The sequence below is a fragment of the Falco punctatus genome (genome assembly GCF_963210335.1).
Source record: "Falco punctatus genome assembly, contig: scaffold_91, whole genome shotgun sequence".
NCBI classification, from domain to species: Eukaryota; Metazoa; Chordata; class Aves; order Falconiformes; family Falconidae; genus Falco; species Falco punctatus.
The window spans coordinates 179,504-201,108 of NW_027660237.1; the positions used below are offsets into that span (position 1 = coordinate 179,504).

A 21,605-nucleotide genomic window follows, 5' to 3' on the forward strand; every position below is an offset into this window, starting at 1 on the left:
GGCACCCTGCTGGCTCATTCTCAGCTCACTTTCTGCCAAGACCCTCTGGCTATTCCCAGCAAAGCAGCTCTCCAGCCAGGCAGCTCCAGCACGTGCTGTAGCAAACGGTTGTTCCTTTCCATGTGCAGGACTTGGCATCTGCCCTTGTTGAATTCTGTTAAGACAGGCCTGACAGTCCATTTACCCAGCTTGTCAAGATCCCTCCGAATGGCAGCGTGGCCCAGATGCACATGTTGCAAACTCAACGACAGCGCACTCTAGCACACCACTGATGTACTAAAGAAATCTGAACTCTAGGAATCCAGCCTGAAGAGTGCGAAAACCTCTCAATTACCAACAACTAAGAGGAAATAAAAGGCCTCTTCAATTCCCAGGACAGAAAGGAAAAAAACAAATAGAGCCTCCACATCGTATCTATTTCAGCATTCCTCAAGTCCTCGATAATTAGTTCTCGTTAACTATCATCACAAAATGAACTTGCTTATAAATAGGAGATTGGTGGCCTTCCATAAAGTTGTATGATGACAGCCAAACCGAGGTCTTAGACAAAATCATTAAAAGGAAAAGAAAACAAAGGGCATATCGTGTTGAGTAAGTTATCTGAACTTTTGCTTTCCATGGATAGTAACTTTAAGCAATGATCAAAACCAGTTCCCATTCTCCTTTAAAAAGCAAGAGAGAAAGTTTATGAGATAGTTTTCAGACAGATCTTGATGCCCTACTGTAGAAATGGGATCTAGAAAAGTAGTATCTAGGGATCACTTGTTTCTACTTTAATTGAAGTCCATTTTCATTGTGGAGTAACAGAAGAGCATAATTTTTTTTTAAATATTATTTACTATCACTAATGACACAAAGCAATCACTCAATCCAGTAATAAAGGACCCGTGCAAAACACGCAAACAAAAAGCGCCCAAAGCCTGCTCTCAAACCTGATTTATAAAACCAAAACCATCAGAATAGAGACCTCCAAGATAATAAACATCACAGGTGTGTTAGTATTTGTACATCACACAACATGTTTCACAGTTGAAATGCTACTGTATAGAATACCTTTCTTTGGTTTTCCTGTTCTTGATGTCTGGCTAGGAGATTGTGGCATTCCTATATCCGTTTAGGGAAAGGCATGTCAAGGACAGACCAAACAAGGACACCAGAGTAAATGTGAATTCCCAGAAATTTGGAAAACCTAACCAGTACATTAACAAAGCTGTAGCAATGGGAGAATGTACTGTGACCATCAGCCTACTCTACAGTTACAAGAAGTAGAAGCCAAACCTATCACAACCTACAGAACTCTACTCTTAAGGGACAGTGTCAAACAGTGTAACTTAATTTACTTGCTCCATTGTAAAATACCTATATTCCAATATTTTGAAACACTGAAACAGATTCTTGGCAGTTTACTGTACTGCCAACTTTGAATTTCTCTCAGCTTGACTAGTCCTTGCCCAGCACTGACTGCCAATGCAATTCCTCCATATTTGTAGAGTGTTTTATACATACGGCACACTTAAAATCCCTCCGTTTAAGCATCCCAAAAATCTGTAGGTGCCAACAAACTTTGGAGATACACTAGCCAGTTGTGTCAGATGGTGCCGGATGCAAACACAGCCCCCTCCTACCTCAGTCTGAAGGTAAAAGCCCTGCATATATTGATTTGACCATGCTGAACTGTTCACATAGAGAAGCTACGCCACCAGCCAGAACGCAGGCATGACAAGCAGTCAGAGTGAATACCCTGTTCCCCCAGGGCTATAGGGCAGGCCACAACTGGACCAGAACGGGTGCACTGGCTGGTGTGAGTGTCATGCGTGTGTGCTTGTGTGTGTACGCGTGTCTATGTGTTGTGGAACAGAAGCTTTAGAATATAAATCACCATCCGCCTGCTCTACTCATCCTACTTAGTAAAATTTTATTTTTTATATCAATGAATGGTGTGGTTCTGTTATTGCAGCTACCCAACACCAAACGTCTGTGTGACAAGGCCATAACATTTGCCTCAGAGCAACAGGGAGTCCTGCTTATATTGATGTTACCACAAATACATGGAATGGATGTGGCAAGAGGACTCCTATCAAAAATACACATGTAAGAGTTAAAAAAAGGACCTCAAGATTGTTTCTCATTCCTTCTCCATTTCTGTTTTCTTAAAAGGCGATACAGCAGATATAAAGCACACTGAAGCACTCGTTTCTTTTCCAAGAGCTCTATGATGAAAAACCAATGGTTTCTGTAGGAACAGTACACCAATATGCAGTGCAGCAGCTAAAAAAAGCTGCCACTGAAGACATACTAGAAATCTGAACCCTCGCTTTTAGAAAAAATACATAATTACTTTTTGCCAAAGAAATTCCAACTTCAAATCTGAAAAGTCTGTCATTCGATATGCTAGAGGTGGAAGCCATTCATTTGGAGGTTTTTGCAAGTCTGTCTGTAATCAACAAAAAGGTTCATGTTCTGACAAAAAGTAAACACTCAAATAAGCATGAGCCAACTTCTTAAATATACCAACTTGCTCACTAGAGGCGAATATTTTGAACAATGTTCAACAAGTGCAAAAGTAGCAGCAAAAGGAGGAAGGACTACATTGTAAATCCCAGAAAAACAGGAATGAAGAGCAAGATTAAAACAAAGAATTCAAAGTGGGTATTCCTCCTTTGTCTCACGATCAGTTGAGCTTCTCCTCTAACAGGGGCTTCAAAGCTTTTACTGCAGCCTGTCAAAGGGACTCAGGATGCAGGACCTGCCCTTTGTGTGTGCAAGCAAGAGACTGCAGAATCAATGCCACCAAGTGCTCCCTGCATGCTACTAATCCCTCTCACTCAACAGGCCGGGGTCATTTTCCAGGAGACTGAGCACAAGGAGAAAAAGATTCGTACTACTCAAGGAAAACAAGCCCTACTATAAACAGTTTGAGACCACAGCGCACTCTTTCTCCTCCCAAGTCCTTAACCCACATAAATATGCTCTTCACACTTACTAGGCCTCTTCAAGTGAGGATTTCCCATAACATTGTGGACTTATGCTAGTAGTATTACTGTCTTCAAGGAACTGCGCAAATTACTTGGTTCAAGAACCCTTGTTTCCCTGAGGGCATATTAATTTTGGAATCACACAACAGTATTATTCTTCAAGCCACATATTTTAAAATAACCCAGGCCTGTCAGTCATCACAATGTGGTACCACAGCAATTATCTACGTGCACAGGAGGCAGCCACAGAGTGCTGTTTGGGTAACAGAAACATTTTGTTGATTAAACTACCTGTACCAAGCCCTTTCCAAAAATAAAATAAAATATAAAAACCTCTGCATCTTCCTTCAGTCTATCAAGAAACTTCACACATCGCTGACTAGATCAAAATAACTATTCCTAAGTCAAAGGAACAAAGTTTGGCTCTAAATTAAATTCCCCTATCTGGGAAAAGTGAACTCGGAAAAATATCCCATGTTTTGCTCATATTTCACGACATATTTAAAAAAGGAGTAATAAACTGTGTTTGAACACTGTCTGCTGTCCATTTGCCACAAAGTTCTGATGTAACACCCTTAAAAAAACCAGAAAGGATAGAACTTCCCACTGTAGGGCCTGAGATGTAAAGTACAAGAAGTTCGATCTATATTAAAAGATTAGTTTTCTAAGATTCCTCTAGAGCTATATGAGCTCATAAGCATAGACTGGATCTTAAAAATTAAGGAGTTGTTTGTTTTGGGTTTTTTTAATTTAAAATGAACTCACTGAAGGAGCTAATTTTTTGATAACAAGGCAATTCAATTGTTTTCCTGGATCACAAGTTAATATGGACTTTTTAATGTTTATTTCATAAAATTACTGGAAGTAGAAGTGGTTTTTATTTTTACTGGAATCAAACTATGTCCATGAAGATACAGTACACACAGAAGTTGCATTATTGTTTCTAACAAAGTGACTTTTCCAAGACGATTTTTCCTAAGTATGTCTCTACAGCACCTACACAGAAACAATCGTAACTGATGCTGAGAAATAAGACGACTCACTAAAGGCAGCTTAGTGCAGGTGAAACCATTAATATTAAAACACCACCGCACAAACTCAGTGGAAATCAACAAGACATGTACGGCCCTGCTAACTCATCTGTTGCTTCCCAGCTACAGGAAGATGAACAACTACTCAGGACGAACCTACTGCTTTTGCAATTCATTTTCACAATCTGAATGGCCATCTACAGGTACAAGTACACACCCCAAAACCAAAACCACTCTCACCTAGTTCCTTCCCTGTCCCCCTTCTCTCTCTGTATGAAAACCTATACAGATGGGCAATCTGGCAGGCAGAACACAACAACCCGGTAAGTGGGCCCGTAGCACACAAACCGCAGCTGCCTTCACCCCTGACAAGAAGCACCTCCAACCAGCAACAAGTCAGCATATTCACAAAGCTGCTTGCGCTACCCCACCTGATGCCTCCACTAAAGTCAACGGCGAACACAGTGAGCGCTGACAACACAAACCCCCTAAAGAAAAGGCCACAGTGATTTTCCTCGTGAGCTCCTGCGTGATTAAAGATCCTACCTCCTCTGTCCACAGCAGGTGCACCCAACGTCAAGCCAGCAGCTCTGGCCCGGTGAGGAATGCCAGGTACTGTGTCGCCTTGTGCACCACCTTCGTCTCTGTCTCCCCGGAATGCGTATGCCACCAGTTGTTTACAAAGACTATATAGGGAAAGAGAAGAAACATATTTGGTAAAAACAACCACATACTTGCTTATACAGTTTAATAGAACAGTTAACAGCCACTTACCCACCCTACACGTATTCACAGCCGTATGAATTCGTATACTTGTATGCATTCACTGAGAGTAATACAGACAGAACTTACTGCACAACTACTACCTACTTCAATGTTCACTACAGTCATGTTCACTCTAGAGGTGCATATCCACACCTACGAAGCTATTAGCTCCAGCTCGGCACAGTATTTTCAGCCTAGCTGTTAAGCACACATAACCACCTCAGAGAAGGGATACGCACAGGTACAAAGCTATCCGTAAGAGGGGTGAAACTGCTTAAGACTTTAACAAAAGGGATTTGTTAGATCTCTGAAACAAAAGACTGGTAGTTCCTGGTGATTGTAGTGGAAGTCAGTAAGGACAATGGTGCTGGTCTGAGGAGAGGACTGACATGCATTTCAGTTTGCCACGTTCTACCTCTGGGTAACTGTAGGATACAGACATGTTTTAGAGTTTGTATTGGGCAGGTGCAAGCTTAGCGTCAAAACTTGACATCTACAGACAATTCGGGGTGGAAATTTTCTTCAACATCCAGATTAATACTAGACACAGGGAACGATACGTATCAGAAGACGCCACTGAGCACAGCTTCAGGACAGCTTTCAACACACCATTAAACCGTGCTGCTATTACCAAAAACATTCAAAAGCCACACTGACAACTGACAACCTATTCTAACAATAAAGTCAAAAATTTACCTAGAATATCCATGAGTAACAGCATAATCCTCAGCTGTCCATCCGTTAGTGTCTTTATGGAAAAGATCAGCACCATATCGAAAAAGAACTTTTATTAAATTAAGCTGTCCACCAGATGCTGCAGTCATAAGTGGGGTTCTGAAACACCAAAAATATGTTATGAAGTAGACCATTTGACACAGACACTGTAATTATTTTTATTCCTATTTGCTCTCAAAAACTACTTTCCTCATTACTGAATGAGCAAAAGAAAACGCGGTTTTCATTAAATATTAAGAGCAACCATAAAATGCAAGAGGGAGTCAAAACAACCAAACCTTTAATCTTCAGACAAAGCTTCCACATAGACAACACTCACATACAAACTATGCCACTATGCAGGAGATGTTTTTTACAAACTGAGGCAGTGCTGCTGAGCTAACAGCATGTTTCCTGCCAGAAGGGCCAACACAGACAATGCCTTCTTGTAGTCCTCAACGAGGAAAGCACCCACCGAGGTATGACAACAGCCAAGCGCAGATGTGCTTTCACAAGTCACACAGAAATAGCTGCTATGTGGCTCCCCGGGGTTTTTTTTTCAGAGCTCACTCTCATGCCTCTGATTAATCCAACCTAAAGAATACTAAAGAGACCCATGCAGAGTTTTGACAAACCACTCACCTTTCACAGTGATCTCGAGCATGCACATCAGCTCCTCTCTGCAGAAGAAACTCTGCTATATCTTCATGATGTTCAGAGATAGCAAGAATAAGCGGAGTGTTTCCCTCCTGAAAGGGCAGATAAAGTTAAAAATAAAAGTAAAAAAAAAAACCACCACCCTACCAGAGAAATACTAATACAACTTTTTGAAAGAACTTCTTCAACAAATACAAAAATTTACCTTATTCCGAGCATCAATATTGGCATTATGCTCAAGTAACAGCCCCGCTACGGTTGTATTAGGAGATCGGACAGCAAGGTGAAGGGCAGTGTTGCCGTCAGCATCTGCCAGATGTGGGTTGGCACCGTGCTCTAGCAGAACAGCTACACATTCTTCTTGCTGGCACTGTACTGCCTGGGAACAACACGCAAAAAAGGAAGAACTTCCAGCGCTCTGTTACAATTGCCCCAGCTTCCCAATGCTGGAAAATAAGAGCACCTTCAAAGCTGAGCTAACATATGCCTATTCCACGCTGATTACCAGATGCATGCTTCTACACAGAGCTGTGTAAAGAATCCTACCAGCCACCTCTCATTTAATGCACAGTTGACAAGCCCCACTTGAAAGAGCATAACATATTCCACATACCTTCATCAGCGGCGATCTGTTATCACTGTCAGTAAGATTTAGTTTACACTTGTTTTCTACGAGATATGTAACAACACTCACATGGCCATTCGCAGAAGCAAGATGCAGAGGTGTCCTAAAAATTAAACATATTAAATTAGCACAAACAGACAACTAGAGAAATAATTTCAGGCTCTGATAAATTGATATAACCACAAGTTTCACTTTGCACAAAGCAAGCTTAAGAAATGATTTCTCATTCTGTTACCAGTAACAGCAGTTGCGCACCAAACACCCGAGACTGGCCAGCAAAACCCCTCCACAGCATCTGCTTAGTAAGCTGCCATTTCCTTCACTCTAGAACTTAATCTGCACAGATTCCTGTGCCCAGGCATTGGTCACTGCCTCCAGCAGGACTACACCTGCGGCACAGCAAAAAAGCTTGGGAATCTGAGAACCATGGCAAGCAACCTTCTAAGTTCTATAATTATTCATGTGCCAGAAGTATCAGAGATGTAGATGGGCTTTATATAAAGAGTATTAGCATTTCCCTGCACTTTGAGGATTTCTGCTTTTTCTCTAGGTTGCTTACTACTGCAACAAAACCAAGTACTCACTTGCACCAAAGTACCCCCCATCACATGCAGCAAACCAGACAGAACACTGTAATCCTGAGTACAGGAAAGTAATACCTGATCCTTCAGATATGTATAACTACAATAGTCATAATAAGCCTACTACAGAGGAAGTCCTCTCCAGGGAGGGAATACTGTGTTTCCATAATACATGACCAGCATAAGAAAATGAAACTCTTTTCTTCAAGTTAAAGCCTTGCCAGAGGAAAAAAAAAAACCCACAAAAAAACACGCCAAAAAAAACCCTCCTTCAAACCACAGAACATCTTAGGTCTGATGTCAATTAACCAGCCTACTTATATTGAAAGAAATTGCCCAGAAAGTCCTTGCATGTGTTTCCCCCTAAATCAGAGGCACAAATCAGCACAAGCTTCACGCTGTGCAAAGGCAAAGCACCTGCTGCTCTGCAGGACACCTGTCCCAACAGAGCAGAAGACAAGCTAGAAAACAGCTGGGACCTTCCTCCCTTGAAGGTGATGCAGTAACAATCCCACAGTTCCTCAAGAACTGAGGGGAACACCAGCACTGGCTCTGAACCACATCGCTGCAGGTAGGTCCTTCTCTGTATTTAGGAAAGCTCAACTAGCCTTGCAATTGTTTTGGTACCTTGCTGAGACCGGAGCACAACAGCTCCCTGGCTAAGTGGGAATGGAAAGGGAGAGGTACACAAATGCAGTGGCAGGTGATGCAGAAACACAGTAATCTGTAATGCAGATACTTGTTACAGGGCAGCTGACATCCTCCTCCACTGCAACAAAGATGAGGATGAGAGAAATACAGAAAACTTCAAAGAATTTGTAATGTCTTGCTACAGACAGGGAACAGACTGGAGCACTGACAGAGGAGTAGCTCAAGAGCAACTACCACCACTTTTTGAGAAATTTCCATGGAAACATGCAGGATTCTTCATCTCTGAAGAAATGACTGGCTGAGATTATCTGAAAGCTAACCAGGACTGGTTATGAAGGAGTCCACAGTCCTCTGAAAGCTGCTACTACCAACCACTAGGAAGCATGACAGACGTGAAGTAGTCACTATCAGCTCTGCAAACAGAAAAGCCTTCAGAAAACTTGTGGACTTGTTGCTGTCCTCCTCAACCAAGCCTCTCAGTCTGTCAACAGGAGACGGCTCTGCTTGGAGCAAGGCCTGCTGTGCTCCACAGAAGATCCACTCAGGGAACAGGCTGGCAGAGAACATCAGTGTTCAGGGTTGCCTGTCCCTGCAAGAGGCCTCCAGTAACACCGAAGTTCTTCCGCCACCCAGCCCTGGGGACACTACCCAGATTCTGTTCCTGCTACGCTGATCACCTACAGAGTAGAAGAGAACTGCTGATGCCTGAGCAGCCACGAAACAACCCCACTGGGAAACAGCAGGTTGGCAGTACGCACTTTGAATGGCCCTTGAGCCGACAACCCAGCAGCTACAAGCCAAGCAATGAAAGCGCTGGAGTTCAGTCTGACAGGCAGCTGACAGGGTAAATCTCCCTTAGCGATGAGCTCTGACCCAGGATCCATGACTAGCTGGCATTGTGCCTACAGTGCTTCCAACTCTGTGCTGACTTTTGCCCGTCTCTGTCAGTGAGGCTGAAGGTTTGGCTAGACCACCTCTGAAAGCTGCCTGCTCCTAACTGATGCTGTATCAAGCACACTTTCGGGAGGTCTTATGGGCTACAGGACCCACTTCATGGAAGGAACCTGTTGGTGTGATCCTTGCCATGTTCCTGGTGCAGGATTTTGCTTTTGGAAATCCTGAGCAGCAAAACTGAGATATTCATACAACCAATGCACACATTTTTGCCGTTACTTTGCATTATTTCCTATTCTTCACCTCTGTTTCCAACGATACCAAGTCTTCCAACACGAAGCCCTGAAACGCAACTGCATCTGGTGGTCACTCACAACACACATCACACCCACAAGCACTAAGAGGGCACAGGTGGCCTTGCAACCCCCATGGCTGGTACAGAGGGCAGTGGCTGCAGCAAGTAGGCAGGCTCTGTCCACTGAATTGCTCTCAGCCTCGCTGTTCAGCACTGGGCATTATCATGGCAAAACCACCACAGTGCTCATCATAGTATGCTGAAATTTCATACCAGGGTCTGCTAAGAGCTGGTGACTCACTGATGACTGAATCAGTAAGCAGTAAGAAGAAAAAGAGAGAAACGTTCCGAACTATTTCCATAAATGCCATCGTGCACCTTGACTCTGGCAGCTGAATTATGCACAAAAGTGCACTCAAGCCACCTTAAATGGCATCACCCACCTCCAGCTGCATAAACAAACACTGGCTGGCAACACTCAGGCACACAGCCCACATGCTGACTGACTGCACTCTTCATTGCCTTCCTACAAATCTAGACAGTTTCAGGTGTTTTCAGGGCAATAAGCTAGCTGGCTGGCAAAAGTCCAGTCTTCAGAAAAGACAGCCCAGGATGCTGAAGTACTCTGATTAAACCAGCATCTCCTCTGAATGTCATGGATGTTTTGACTCAGTCTTTTCAGAAAAGGCATTAACAGCTCGACACATCCAAGACCCAAAACCTTCAGCTGATTCCCTTATGCTTACAGCGGACCATGAGGAGCTGTGCTGCAGCCCAGGGCTTCTCCCTAAGATATAACTGCCAAGTACTTGCTGTGCTTGACTCAAAAGCACACATCCTAACACCTGCCAGAAGCAGCAGCTTCCTCTGCATGGCACTGCCCAGATCTTCCAAACCAAGGCACTAATTAGCTGTACCAAGGCCACAGAGCAAACAGCAAAGTAACTGCCACCTAAAATCAGACTGATGTTGCTTTGGCTGCAACATCAGAGTCACAAAAGGCACATCGGGCAACCGTCCACACAGCACCAATACACAGCACATTCACCCTTTCCTAAACGCAGTGCTTACCCCTCTTTTACTCCCAGCTGAGGCAGTGCAGCTTGCTCAGCTCAACTACTAACCCCACACGCTGAGGCCTCCGAGGTGCATGCACTCTGCCTTCCAAGCCTGCCTGGAGAATGGCCCTGAGGCTCCTTCTGCAACCCGCCCTGGCCAGGCTGCTGCCGGCCCCCTGCCGCTCCTGCGCCCCCAGGCAAGGCAACACCCCCGGGAACGAGGGCACGGAGGGGGCCGGGGCAAGACCAGGACAAGACGGGGGATGCTCGGCCGACTCCAAGGGCTCCTGGCAGCACAGCCCTGGCTCCCCGCCCAGGCTGAGGCTCCCCGCAGCGATACTGCCGTTCGCTCCCAGCGCCCTTGAGCTGCCGGTGGCTGCAGCTGCACCTGCGGGTGCCGGCGCTGCCCGCAACCCCCCCACACCCCGCCCCAGCACCGCCCGGCGCTGCTGCCCCCCGCCGCTTACCGCTCCGCCGCGTCCCGCTCGTCGATGCCGCATTTCTTCAGTCTCTGCCGCACCTGACCCAGGTCGCCACGGGCGGCCGCACGGTGCAGCTTGCCCAGGTCCTTCAGCCGGAGCTCGTAGGCACCGGTGGGGAAGGGCTTGGCGGAGCTGCCGGCCGCTGCCGGCCGCCCCTTCTTCTTCCTCCCGAACCCGAAAAACCTCTTCATCCCGCGGCACGGTCCCGCCTCAGGGAAGAGATGGCGGGAGGCACGCGGCGGGCTGCGGCAGGCCCCGGGCAGGGCCGGGGGATCGGGGGTCCCCCCGGGGCAGGGGGATCGGGGGATCGGGGGATCGGGGAGCCCCCGGGGCAGGGGGATCGGGGGGCCCCCGGGGCAGGGGGATCGGGGGGCCCCCGGGGCAGGGGGATCGGGGGGCCCCCGGGGCAGGAGTATCGGGGGGCCCCCGGGGCAGGAGTATCGGGGGATCGGGGAGCCCCCGGGGCAGGGGGATCGGGGGGGCCGGGGGGCCCCCGGGGAAGGGACGGGGGATCGGGGCCCCGGGCAGCGGCCCGGTACCGCTGTCTACAGAGCGAACCACCAGAGGGCGGGAAGCCGAGCGCACAGGCTGCTCCTCAGCGCGGCAGCGGCGGACAGCGCCTCCCTCAGCGGCGAGCGCGGCGGTTAAACGGCCGGCGGGCTCTGCTGGCGGGGGCGGGGTCTGCTCCGGCGCGTGTCCAGCGCGAGTGACGTCACTTCCTGCCCCGCGGTGCCCGGCGGCTCCCGCGCGGTGCCCGGCCGCGGCGCTGCCGAGCGGGGCCGGGGGCAGCGAGAGGCCCGGCGGGTGGCGGCGGCGCTGCGCCCCCCGCAGAGCACTCGGGCCGCTGTCGGGAAGCCCGGGGGGTGCCGGCGTACCGGGCAGCAGCAGCTCCCCGCTGGCCCCGGCGGGGCCCGCGCTGCGAGCACGCTGGGGGGCTCGGGCGAGTTGGTTTTAAAAGAAAATGGCTCAAACTGGGAAAGCGCTTGTCGTTCAGGGCAAGGGCATCTCGTCAGGGAGTTATGGCCAAAACAGCTCTGCGAGCAATTCGCCTCCTAGTTTGTTGAGCAGTCCTGCTTGTGTGCCATCGTTAGCCCTGGGCAAATGGATGCCAAAGGAACGAACAGCAAGGGTTAATATAGCGGGAGGGGGGCGGGGGGGGGCCTGTAGGCATCATCTAGTTACGTGCCTTACCAGGACAGGGTCAGAAAGTTACTTTCCAGTAAACGTGGCCAAGCTGGCACTGCCACAAAAGAACAGAAATGCGCACTGAGGGTATGGAAACGTCCAGAAATCAAAAGACAGGTCGTGCCTTTGGTATAGATAAGTTGGGAACCATCCTCCTACTCTACTGCTGCGGTGATGGCACTAAGTAGTTCAGCGTGGTGAAACCTTGCTATAAGTACCATATGGTTGTGGGGTGATGTCACAGTCCAGTATACCCTAGATGGTTTGACTCATGGAACACCTTGCCAGCACACTACTTCCTATTAGAAACTGCCTCTTGCCAATGAGTTTGTGAAACATGGGAGAGATGGCAAAGAAAACCTCAATCAGAGAGAGGGACACACTTCACTGTGATTAGCGCTGAAAATACTGATTACAACAGGACAGGAATCTGGTACCACTTTTTAGGAAGGAGATTCAGCCCTTTGAAATACCTTCTTTTTCTTCATCGCTAATAATGGTACAGCTCCTAGAACCTTCCTTTTCCTTTCTGGAATGAGCCTTCACAGCTTTATGAAGCCTCTTCGCTCTGGCAGTGTTCTCGCCGACCAAAGTGGCTGATGTACAGTCACTTTCCTTAGCTGATCCTCAGTGTATTAGCAGCATTCCGTTATTGCAGACATGATCTCTAGAAGGAAGAGCTATAATAATAATAATAATAATAATTTTAAAAAGACAGAAAAAAGACTTTTGCTGAAAACACGGCCAAGTAAATTCAGGTTGCAAAACCCGAATTCTATGAGTTTTGGGAAATGGCTATGAGCAGCAGCCATTTCAAGAGTAGCTCTGTAATCAGTCGGACCATTTAATGGGGGAATGGAGAGCAAAATGCATTTTTTAATTGAGTGTATTTGTTTTTTTCCAGACATTAGAAGAAAGGCAGAATTTTATTTACAAGATGGCAATACACAGTAAACACAATCAATCTCTGCTCTTTCCAGGAGGAAGTATTTCCTCTCCAGTGTTTTTTCAAGTGCACGCATGCTCAGCCACAAAAACTTGGGTTTTTTTCAGGTCACTCCCCAGCCAAGACCAGGAGACTCTACAGTTCCTGTGCAATATTAAATGTTTCAGAATGGTATTAAACCCCCCCGTGATTACCCAGTTTTAGTTGGCAGGGACTTGGTAGCTGGCTGGGCTGAAATTCAGTTTCAGGCTTTGAAGGTAAGAGGGTGCTGATGGGTCCTGTGGATATAGTGTTATGGGCACAACGGGCACTATTTGTTTATTATTAGCCAGAAAGGATGCAAAACTAAAAACTAGAATCTATCACCCAGAGCAACCTCAAAAGCACTTCTGGGAACTCTGCTTCTGGGTCTCCATGACAAGGGAAAGACGGACTGAGTCAGCTACTAGTAAGCAATAAGTTACTGCATTCATTTTTTCTGCATCACCTCACACTGCATTGTGCCCTGGGAAGCAAAGACACCATTCCGAAAAGCAACCCCCACCTGCCTCCTGCTCAACTCGTGCCTGAGACAGGCTTCAGGGGGTGACCTTGGGCAAGACCAACTGCACAGAGTTGTTCCGAGTGACGGTGGCGTTACTCCCCTCTCTTCCGAGAGGGAGTAACTGGGAACTCTTCCCAACAGAGCCACTCCAGAACTTACACAAAGATACCCATCTAGCTTTTATTTGCTTCCTCCGTGACCCCCAGACGATAAGGTACTCGCAGCCTGAATGGCAGGGATAACAGAAAGCAATGATATGTAAGAACCTGACCAGAAGGTGCATGTGGTTCTCCTGGGTATTGCCTCGGTGCCCGGAGAATTTTCTGGGCTCACCTGTTCCAACAGTTCAGCCTTTTCCTCGTCAAGATGAGCAACGCGCTCTTCCAAGGTGGGATCGTGACTTCAAGTGCTCCTCCCACGTGCTGTGCAAGTCCTTGGATGTCAGAGCCAGCATGTTCTGCTTCTGCATCTGTGAAAGCAACAGTGGCAGAAGAAAAAGTAAGGTGGCCGGAAAAGACAAGAGCGCAGGAGAATGCAGTAACTCACACAGAAACAGGCCTAAGCTCTCCTCCACCCATCCAAGACCTATGGCCAAGGTTGATGTGGAGCGTAAAACACACCTTAGGAACCATAACCAAGAACAGAAGCTGGAGCTGATGGGAAGAAGGAATACTCTAGAAGTGACAGGATGAGGTTGCAACTTTGGGGAACAAGATGACGTGTCCACGCACACACAAAATCACCCTACAGCTTTCCTGCAAAGCTCCTCTGGTTCCCTCTATACTTCAGTTTTCATAAGAACACTGCAAAACGTGGTGCAAAAGTACAACATTTGCTCCTACTTTCAACAGCTACAGTCAGATTTCTTCATATAGTTACAGACATTAAGGACATTAGTTTTCAACTTTTTTTCCAACTCCTTTTGCAAGTGCAGCTTGTCTCTCTCCAGGTCACTGTGGTAGCGTGTAGTAACTTCAAGTGAAGCTTCTGGCATAGATTGCTTTTTAGGTGCATCAGCAAGCTCCTGCTGCAGTTGTCCAACCATGCCCTAACAAAACAGTTAAATGAGCATGAAGAAATTTCTAAGAACATGAAATACACCTTTAACTTATTTTATTATACAATTAGACCTGTCTTTAGATTGAACCCAAAGGTATGAAATTTTGCCTGCCACCAGCAGGCATCTGCGCAGAAGATGAACCTCTCATCATCTTTCTCAGCTGAGCACCTTCGACTATCAGCAGCTGTTCATGAGGATTTCTGTTTCCTAACACATAAAAAAGGCTCAGGTATTGTTCTTCCTTGAACAATACACAAGCACACACTGCAATCGGGTATTTTTTTCTAACAAAACCCAAAGAAATCTGTTGTGATCTAAGAGCCATAGTTTGACTGCAAATATTACTCTGGTGACTGAAGGCAGGACTTTGTGTTAGATTGTTCTTTCTTCTGTTTCTTCACTATACAAGTACAATTAAATGAATACAAATATCTGAAAGCTCTTTTGAGATACACTTTAAGAGTATGTTGAATCACACCCTCTTGTAGTCTTCTTACTCAGCTCGTTTTAGAATAACAACTGCCTTTATACTGATAGATTAGGTTTACAAAATTCTGGATAGCTCATATATATATATATATATATACACACACAGTCTTCAAAAGGAGCCTGTTATTTTGGTAGTAAGAATACAAAGCAAGTCACAGATTAAAATGATTGACGGTACTGCTGGAGTGTGGCTACATATCATAAAAGAGAAGGGAAAGCTTAAGGTCACCGTCTGACATGAACTTTGAGGAACAGGCAGGCCCCTCAGAATCCTCAAAACACAGACAGAAATCAACAGCTGGACATTACTAATACTCTTCAATCTAGATAGCAACTAAAAGAGAAACTGTAGAAGAATGGCTGCAGAAGCGTGGCCTTAGAATCTCTGAAGATCTGCACAATCCAGGCCTGGTATTAGAATAGGCCTGTAATCAGAATTGTGCTGAAGTTTCTGTGCTGAAGTTAACAAGAAAGGTAGCCTTGAGCTATTCTTGAATCCTGAGACCAAGTAATTATGTTGTGCCAACAGGCCGTGGCTGTAACAAGCTACAGCTGCTGGGAAAGCAGGTGCAGGGCCAAGAAAGAGAGGGAGCGGTATGGGAAAATAGGGAGTAACAAACGACAAGGCTGAAGCACAGCAACACAATTAGCTACATGGATAGAATGCTTATTTTAGTCATGATAATTAGGGGTGTGAGAACCACGCGCGTTTAGAGACTACTAACCAATTCTATTTCTGCTTTACGAATATGCATGTGTATCGGTTCTATATAAGTAGTGTTAGAAACTAATAAAGTTGAGCAAGATGCGTAACTCATATTGAGCGTCTTCTTGACCCCAGCGAACCCTTCTTCCAACAAGAAACTATTTTTTCCCCTCTGTAGAAGCTTCATATAAATCCAACCCCAACCACTTCACTTGTCTGCATCTTCATTTCTCAGCCCTCGTGTATTGGACGGTTCCTGCTTTTATACCACTCTCATTCATGTCATTGGTGCAATACTTATATAAAAAACATCAAATACAAAACCTATTCTATAGGGCATATGTCTTAGGGTTAAGACTTAAGGTTAAATCTTAAGGTTTAAGTCTTAGGGTTAATTCTTAGGGTTAAGTCTTAAGTTTAAGTCTTAGGGTTAAGTCTTAAGGATGAGTCTTAGGGTTAAGTCTTATGGTTAAGACTTAAGATTAAGTCTTGGAGTTATGTCTTAGGGTTAAGTCTTAAGGATAAGACTTATAGTTAAGTCTTTAAGGTTACATCTTAGGTTTATGTCTTAGGGTTAAGTCTTAGGGTGTTGTCTTAAGGTTAAGTATTAATATTAAGTCTTAGGGTTAAAGTCTTAAGATTTAATCTCAGGGTTAAGTCTTATGGTTAAGTAATAAGTTTAAGTCTTAATTTTAAGTCTTGGGGATAAGTCTTAGGGTTAAGTCTCAAGGTTAATCTCAGGGTTAAGTCTTAAGGTTAAGTCTTAGGGTTTAGTCTTAGGGTTCAGTCTTAGGGTTAAGTCTCAGGGTTATGTCTTAGGGTTAAGTCTTATGTTTAAGTCTTAGGGTTAAGTCTTATGGTTAAATCATAGGGTTAAGTTTTAAGTTTAAGTCTTAGGGTTAAGTCTTAAATTTAAGACCTAGGGTTAATTCTTAGGGTTAAAATCTTTAAGATTAAGTCTCAGGGTTAAGTCTTAGGGTTAAGTTTTAAGGTGAAGTCTAAACGTTAAGTATCAGGGTTATGTCTTTGGGTTAAGTCTTAAGGTTAACTTTTAGGATTAAGTCTTAGGGTGAAGTCTTAAATTTAAGTCCTAGGGTTAAAGTCTTAGGGATAAGTCTTATAAGGTTAAATCTCAGGGTTAAGTCTTAAATTTAAGTTTTAGTGTTAAAGTTTTAAAGTTAAGTTTCAGGGTTACTTCTTAAGGCTAAGTCTCAGGGTTAAGTCTTAGTGTTAAGTCCTAGGGTTAAGTCTTAGGGTTAAGTCTTAATGTTGAGTCTTAGGGTTGATTTTTAAGGTTAAAACTTACAGTTAAGTCTTAAGGTGAAGTCTTAGGGTTAAGTCTTAGAGTTAAGTCTCAGGGTTATGTCTTAAGGTTAAGTCTTATGGTTCAGTCTTAGGGTTAAGTTTTAAGGTTAAGTCTTAATGTTAAGTCTTAGGGTTAGGTCTCAGGGTTAAGTTTTAAGGTTAAATCTTAGGGTTACGTCTTAATATTAAGTCTTAAATTTAAGACCTAGGGTCAATTCTTAGTGTTAAAAACTTTAAGTTTCAGCTTTACTTCTTAAGTTTAAGTCTCAGGGGTCTTAAGGTTAAGTCTTAAGATAGGATTAAGTCTAAGGGTTAAGCCTTAGGGTAACAGGCCTCAAAGGCATGAAGAACATGAGAACGGCGGTGCTGGGTCAATGTGTCTGTGCTTTTCTCTAGTGCTCTCCTTGCTACCACCTAGCACTCAGTTGGCATATTCATGGGCACAGCCAGGACCAGCCCAGCCTCTTGTTTTCCAGGGAGCCGATCACCACACAAATGGGGAACAGACAGTAGACAAGACGTAGCTCTTCATATCCTTTCCGTTGTTTTGCTAGAGAACCTAAAGTTTGATATACCTTATTTTGTTTATATTTACATTGGCACTTCAGTGGGTCCAGACTAAATGGCAACTCTCTACCTGACTGCTGCAAAAATTGGTTTGAGCCCTCGGTTAGTAACCAGCCGTTGGTTAACTTTGTCTTTGAAATACAGCAACCTATGGTGGAATAGGAAACTGAGACAGTTAGGGACATCGGTTGTATTTACTTGAAGGAGGTGGAAAATTTTCTAGGGAAATTTTTTAATAGTGTTAGCATAAAAATCCTGTATGTGGCACATGAGCGACTGCTCTAGGCAAATGGCTTTTTAGAATTAGAAGCCATCCCTGCCTTAAGTGACACATTTAGAAAAAGTCTCTACGTGAATAATAAGCTCACACAGCAAAGCTGCAGCTACCTGATAGCACAGTATTTTTCCTGGTTTGGAGGATTTTTTTATTCATCTAAAACTTTCCAACGGTTGTCACTGCTAGTTTACTCCCTGTATAACAAATAAGTAGTAAATGAAGGTGTTTTCATACAATGGAACAATCTGCATGTTTGCATATTTTTAACAGCTGTTGCAAAGAGGTACTTGAAACCCTAAAGAGCTTTTGCTTTTTATACTACTGAAAACCACGCTACACAGCTTTTTGCAAATTTCCAGTTTGGAGAATCGCACAGTAATTGTTCATTTGTTTCCATGAAAGAAAAAAACCCCAACACATCTTCCTTTAGAGGCAATATATTGCTGCAGATTTTAGATCTATCTTTTCTATTTCATCTACCTCTTCTCCAGCTCAGAAAGGTCTACTTCTTTAGAAATTCTTTTCGTTTGATATGTTAGAACATCTCTGTGTATTAGTGAAAAAGGAACTGGACCTGCCCTTTGTCTCACTAAATTCTCATTTCCATAATACATGCAGTTTTCCTTTACTTGTTAAAGAAAATTACCAAATCCCATACAGCTACCTGGGATCATGGATCAATCTGTATATGTGTGGCCCAGCATTACTTTTTGCAACTGATCTAAAATTCTGTGCCAAATGCTATCATAACCCAGGAATGGAAATAATAGGGATGACGTACTTTGCATATCTTCTCTGCAGGTTGTTATGACCCACTGCAAGTAAATAAGAAAAAATACAGGTAGTGGACATTTCTAAATAAACCTCTGACATCTGAAGAAGTCATTTTAATATCAGATTTATTCTCACCATACTTTCTGCATGGAAGACCGGAAGAATCTATGCTTTTAATACAATTTGTGCAGGAAAGCATTGGCAAAAATACTAGAGTACTTGTAATGTTTGTTCCTACATCAAACATGCCGAGGTGAGGCTTAAAAGCCCACCAGTGAATTCACATTTGCCGCAGTGCTGTTAGTAAAAGCTGTAATTATCCGTACTTTTTTGAGAATGCTTAAAATGAAAACACAACCTAACTCTCAGTTATAGACCAGTGTAGCACAGCAAAGACGTTATCATCTAATTTTTTCATTATAAGATGTGGGTGCATAACCAAGAAGAACACTAACAATTATTTCTTAGTAAACCTTTACAGCATAAAACCATTTAGTGGGGCAGTGCAAATCAGAACATACTCTGACTTTAACACGAAAGAACACTTCTGTTGTATAGGCAGACAAAAAAATTTGTGGGACAAAAAGACAAAAAGACTTAGTGGGGTATTTTCATTCTCACAGTGCTGTTTCCTCTCCTTTCGTTGTCAGTAACCTAGCTACCCAGTGATTTGGGGGGGACGTTAGGGTTAACATAGATGTTAGGTTAGCTTTAGATGCTTTACATGTTAGGGATGCATTCCTCGTGATTCTGCTCCACGCACAAGAAAAAGCCCAGTTTGCCTTTGCCTGGAGCGGGACTCAGTATGTTTTCAAACAGTTTTCTGCAAGGATACAAACACTGCCCCACTATCGCTCACAATGCTCCGGCCACAGTCCTAGCACAGATCACCATTCCACCTGGCCCCACAGTGTATCGATACATTGATGGCATCCTCAGCAGGGCAGAAGGGCCAGAAAGCGTTACAGATGCAATGAAAAACATTTGGGCAACACTAATCAAGTTGGGACTGGAAGTCCCAGAGTCAAAGTGCCAAGGGCCAGCACGAGAAGTTAAATTCCAAGGAGTCTGGTGGGTTGCAGGAGCTGCCTCTCTTCCACCAGACTCACTGGAAAAGAAAGAATCTGGGCACAATCCATCCAGTACGCTGGAACTACAACAAGTTCAAGGGACTGTGAAGTACTGGTGTAACCATATTCCTGCCTTTTCTGTCATTGCTCGTCCCTGGTAGAATTTGTTATAAAAGGGAAAATCATGGCAGTGGACATCTCATCAGCTCTGTGGTACCGTCAAGTTCCCCTTCCTGCAGGAGCATAACAGAGCCTGGCCGCGGGGTCTCCACTCCGCTCCAGCCCCCGTTACTCCTGTCAGCACGTGCTGAGGTTGCAGGCTGCGTTGCTTAGGGAGCCGTGGCAACACACATTTAGGATGGTGAATGCCAGCCATCCTGAAAGCGACAGCTGTCTCTTACCCTAAAAAGCTTCCTGTAATACTATGCTTCTCTGAGGTCCCAGTTTTCTCAAATTGCCCCCACCCCAAAGCAATTTCCCCACAGGGTCCCTAAGCAAGGCAGTGGAGGAGTGGCTCTCTCAAACTCCCTCCCAGCCCTGCCCTGGCTGAAAGAAGGCAGAAAGAAGCCTTCAGATGAGGGAAGTTCTGGCTGCAAGAGAATACAAGCTGACCAGGTCTTGGGATCCACTGACATCAACAGAAATTAGGTGAAAACTCCCCTTTCACATGAAACTCAACTCCCAAACCAAAAAACAGTTGTGATGGGAAACTATGGTGGGGGTGGGAAATCAGCGCTGAGGGCAGGAAAGCATCAGCAGGATGGGAAACCATTGAGATGGGAAGTCGTTCTGTCATTAAAAGTCAAACTGTCACAACGCTGGCTGACCCAGGTGCTGGCGGAATGATCGCCATGGAGACGGAACCCCAGAACACTGTTTGCCCCAACAAACGCCACGCTGGCCAACTGCCACGGCATAGAGCAGCACGCTCCTCGTGGTGCTCCTGCCCTCCGGGTAACCCCCAACCAGCTGTGCCGGCCAGCATCTCACCCCATCACCCCCCTTCGCTTCTGCCAACAGAGAGGTTCCCCCTCCAGCTGCCGACAGCATCAGAGGTGCCTGGCACAAGCTTCACCACCCTGACCATGCCGCCATCGGTCACTGCTGGTGTGCTGCCCTCTGTCCCAGGGCTGCTGATCACCGTTTGGCCTTCCCAGCTCCACACTGTCACCCATCAGCCCGCGCAGGCAACCTGGCAGGGGGTGCAGGGGCCCCTGGGGGACTCGGGGCAGGTTGTGCAGCTGCCACACGTGCTGCAGCTCCCCAGCGCTGTGCGGCTGCCCCCTCTGCCTGCTCCTTGTCCCTCTGCCTATGGGCAGGGACAGCAAGTGGTGATGGGGACACTTGTGCCCCACCAGCCAGTGGGGCTGGGCCCATGGGACGTGGGCCAGGGGCAGCCCCTCTACCCTACGGGCTGCACTGTGCTGAACGTCCCTGCCCATGCTGGGCCCCTGCCACCCCAACACCCTGCGGCTCAGCACTGCGTGCAGGTCCCCCCTGTGCTCTGCACCCATCCTGGCAGCGCCCAGAAGCTGTTGGAGGCCTTTAACAACGACGTGGTGGCCAGTGAGGATGGCATCCCTGCTGCCACCCCCTGCCAGCCCGCCCTGGATATGCTCTCTGGCAGAAGCAGGACCAAGCACCAAGGTGAGGTCTGCAGCGTGGCAGAGCCCATAGGGGGTGACCTGCACCAAGGAAGGCTTGCATCACCCTGGGGGTGGCTTGGCTTCGTTTGCTTTTTCAGAAGTGGTGACCACCCCGCCAAGCCCAGAGAATCTCCTGGACCTGCCCAAGCTGGGGCCAGATGCCTTCAACGAGGCCTCTCCTGAGCTGGCAGAGGACAAACTGCAGTTTCAGGATGAGCATTCGGCCACCATGAGCATTCGGCCACCATGGACAGCAGTGACCTGCTCACCTGGCTTGACAGCATCCTGGAGCTCCTTGAAGTTTTCAG

General features: G+C 45.9%; 1 long non-coding RNA gene across 1 annotated transcript; it reads right to left on the minus strand.

Annotated features, from left to right (window-relative positions):
• Positions 1-4,111: 4,111 nt before the first annotated feature.
• Positions 4,112-8,535, minus strand: LOC308057428. The gene is made up of 3 exons (XR_013925269.1): positions 6,348-8,535; positions 5,468-6,234; positions 4,112-4,692 (listed from the first exon to the last, which is right to left on the minus strand). It is a non-coding gene; the product is annotated as an uncharacterized lncRNA (long non-coding RNA).
• Between the last annotated feature and the right edge of the window lie 13,070 nt (positions 8,536-21,605).